Source organism: Athene cunicularia, assembly GCF_003259725.1.
Source record: "Athene cunicularia isolate RWA chromosome 1 unlocalized genomic scaffold, athCun1 chr1_part1, whole genome shotgun sequence".
NCBI classification, from domain to species: Eukaryota; Metazoa; Chordata; class Aves; order Strigiformes; family Strigidae; genus Athene; species Athene cunicularia.
The window spans coordinates 123,863,330-123,867,397 of record NW_020799091.1 but is presented as its reverse complement, the minus strand read 5'-3'; positions in this window follow the sequence as shown (position 1 = coordinate 123,867,397).

Genomic DNA, 4,068 nt, shown 5'->3' with positions numbered 1-4,068 from the left:
GGGCGGCGCGGCGGCCTGGGCCTGGGCTTGGGCCTGGGCCTGGTGGCCACCCCCTCGCCGGCTCCACCCTACCCCCGCAGCAGTCACAGAGGGCTCTTGGTGCGTGTCAGCAGCCAGCGAGTTCTCTGGGAGGGACCTCTGGCCGCTTGTGGCCTGGTAGAAGTGTCGTTCGGCAGAGGGAAGGGCATGAGGGTTGCCCAGTGCCCAGCCTGCCACCGGCTTTTTGCTTTGTAGGGATCTGAGTCACTTCACCGTGAATTCCAGCGTGTTTTCAGCCTGGCCGTGCTCCTCTAAAGGATGTAAACAAACCCAAGTGTAGCCATTTGCTCTTGTCCTTTTAGTAAGTACTGTGGGAGGCCTGGAGGAGAAAGGCAGAGACAGGTTGTACACAGAGGGTCAGATGGAAAAGCACATGTCAGCTTGTAAAGAGAAGCAGGGAAGCAAGAGGTAGGGTAGTAGAGTGCTGAGAGAAATATTTACATGTACATTCATGTGAGAGTTACTTTCTCCTCAGCTTAACATAGATCCTGATGGTGTGCTGCATGATGAACTCATCAGAAAAAGCAAATAAACAGATTGACAGTTTCCCCCAAAAAGGAGATGAAAAGAATAAAGATAAAAGCTGTGCTGGGTTACCACAGTAACCAACTTCTGAAATACTCTGGTTCATGCTCCACTGTGACAAGAGCCAGGATTGAAACTGGAGTGGCTGAAACTGCTATGGGGCTTGATGGGGGAGTGAGACAGAGGAGGATACAGGACTTCCAAAACCTGTGCTAAACTTCCATTCAAAGCAGCTCTGTGTGTGTGTTTTTCAAGTTATGCTGTTGACTTCTTAAGAGGCTTCCTCATTGCTGCAGTACTAGCCCAGTGACAGGCGTTGTCTGTATCCTCAGCCACGCTGACCACTCAGATGGTCTCACACTGGAGTGCTGCTGTCTGCGTTCATGTGATGTCAGACCATTACTCATCTCCTTTGAGCCCATCTTGCCTCTCTCACTTTCCCATGTGATTGTGATGATCCCAGACAGCATGGGACTGCTGGCTTTTTGAGTGTGGAGGTTTTTATGGTCTGTGTTCACTTGGAAAGATCTTGAAAGATGCTGGGTAAAATCTATAAACTTGTTCAAGGGTCTTAGGTGGGGTAGACTCTCAGGGAGATTTGATGATCTGAATTCTTCAGCCTCCACTGATGGGAGAGGGTACAGTATACTGCCTGGTGCTTGGGACTGTCAGTCTTTGACTTGTGGACCCTGACATACTTCCTCCAGGAGCTGTGGACCAATGGAGCAGGCCTAAATTTGTAGACAGAATATTCACTGGTTTGCCTCGTACACCTGTTAGAAAAAATCTGTTTGTTCTGCAGCGATCTGTGAATGTTTATACTCACATTTTCAAACCTTGTAGCTGTGAAGAAGTTTCTGCTTGATGAGGTCTTGCTGCCAGTCAGTCTGGAAACTAAGACAGCAATGTCAAGAAACAGTTGAGGCGTGAGTTAGATCCTCCCTGCCCTGCACAGCTGTAATGCTCACAGACCTAGTTTATCAAGGGTCTGAAAGGAAAGCTGTAAACTGTTACACCCCTGTCATACTTCAGGGGGGCAGTGTGTGCTCTAATAACTGCGGTTACAGTTACAGCTGAAGCAGGCACCTGCTTTCAGTTGTGTGTGTATGGGTAGTTTTGTGCTGAGCCATCCCAGTGCTGTTTTCTCCACAGCACAATTCCCTGCAGAACTTCTCCCATGGGTTTCTCCTCTCCATCCTTTGCTGAACAGGACTAAGCAGTTCTCAGCTGCCTGCTGGCTTCAAATAACGTCCTGCTGTGGGTAAATCTTGAGCCCCGTGTCTTTCTTTCATGTGTGCCTCATTGGTAAGCAGCAGATCTCTCCATTTCCAACCCTACTGCCTACTGCAGGGAACTGGCTGCTGGGGCTGGAAAGCTAGGATTTTGTTCAAGGAAGTAAGATGAATGACTCCATTAAATAAACATCACTGCTCTGTTTATTCTTTCAAAAGAACAGATTACAAAAAGCAGAAGATGCATTTTTAAATGCATTAAAAATTCTGAGCCAAATAATGCCTTAAATACAATGCTCATGTAACATAAATCACATAGCTTTTTTCTATCCAGGCACATGGAAAGCAAAAACGTATTATTATATCATTATTTATATGGCACCATATGCTAAGTCTGGAACTTAAAGACTTTGAAATAAATAAGAAAACACCAGCTGCAGATCAGCAATACGCTCCTTTATTGGGAGTCACTGTGTAACTGTGGCTATCATTCCTGCTGTTAAGTTAAAACTTAAATAAATTGTCAGAGAAATAAGATAGCTATTAGAGATTCAGTGTCTGTCTCCTGGGGACACTTTTTCTAACAGCTGTAACAAAGATCTGCTGCTGGTTTTGTCCTATCTGTGTAGTAACTCATTGCATTTGTCCCTGCAGTATCACACAGTTGTTCAGTAGAGATGGTTGAGCTGTTCACTATAAATAATGTTGGTTAACAATGCGGCCCCTTTTGGGTTAATAAATTACGCTCAAACCACTCCTGAGCCTCTTTGATTGGTTTCTTGCAAGTCTGCAGTGAAGAGTTGGAACGAATCACTTTCCACAGTCTGTTCACTTTGAATATTTTTTCTTATTTTATTGAGCTGTAAACATATATATAAAATAGTCAAATCCTGAAAATGCCTGTCTTAAAATCCTGTCATCTCATCTGATACTTGAAAATCGTAATGAGATGCATGAGATGAAACACATCAGAAAATTAAATGTCACTGCTTAAGGGGGCAGAGGGCCCCGGTCAGCACCAGGCTGGGGAATTTTCCCCCCTCCTTCGTGCTGGAACTGCTGTCAGGGTTCAGGCTTTCTCCTGGACTGAGGTTGCTGGCCAGAGCGGCAAGCTCACCTGCTGCATGATCCATGAGGCTGCTGCAGCCCAGCCCATACCGGAGGCCGTGGCCTCGCACTTCGCTGCACACTCTGGCTCCAAGAATCTCTGACCTGTGGTTCTGCACAGTTGCAGCCAGACATAGTTAAAGACTTCCTGAGCTCTGGAGAGCAAAGAGCAGCTTTGTGGCACCGAGCAATGATCAAAAAATCAGGCTGTGAGGAAGTGGCAGAGGCCCTTGGAGAGAAATCTTGGAATGGGCTGCCCAGGGCAGGGGGGGAGTCCCCATCCCTGGAGGGGTTGAAGAGTCGGGTTGACCCAGCGCTGAGGGATCTGGTGGAGTTGGGGACGGTCAGGGTGAGGTTCATGGTTAGACGGGATGATCTTCAAGGTCTTTTCCAACCGAGATGATTCTGTGATTCCGTGACTCTGGCAGGGTCACACAGTTGCCCTGCGTGTTGGTTCCTTACCTGTGTGGTGGGGGAACCGCTCTGTCCCTCTCCAGAAGGTTGTTGAGAAAGTAAATGCATTACAGGCTGGGAGGAGAGCAGGTGTAAGTGCAACAGGGCAATGTGGAGAAGGCCGGCTCCTGCATGAGGTAGGGAGGGCTGGGGCTGCTGAACTGTGCCCATACTGCTCCTACACCAGCAGCTTTGACGTGGGCCCGCTTCCAGCGACGTTGAGGAGGACACTGCACCAAGGTGTCTGCTTTCCCAGAGGCAGCCCTGAGAATTTCTGTGCAGAGACCAAGCCAAACCATCCAGCTCTTCACCCAGTACATCCTCTTGCTAGGGCTCTACCCGCATTTCCCAGCAGAGAGCAGCAGAGCCTCGTAGCTGCTCGCAGGGACTTCCGAGTTCATCCTCCAAGACTTTTTTTTGCGGTTTTTGCCTCCAGAAACCAGCAGGAAACCTTCGCTGAGCTCGCAGGCGCGCGTCAGACCTGTCAAGAGCGTTGGTGTGGGCCAACAGAAAACGCGTGCTCCCAAATCCTTAAGATTTGGTGCTTTCCTGAAAACTGAGGTGTTTGTGGAGAACAGAGAGACCTTTCTTGAGGGGGATGCTCTCCAGGTTGTCTGTGCTCAGTGCCGAAAGGGAGTGCCTCAAGTATGGCTTCAGAAAGTGGGGAGATAACTGCAGCAGGTTAGGCAAACCTCTCTCACAGATGACTGGC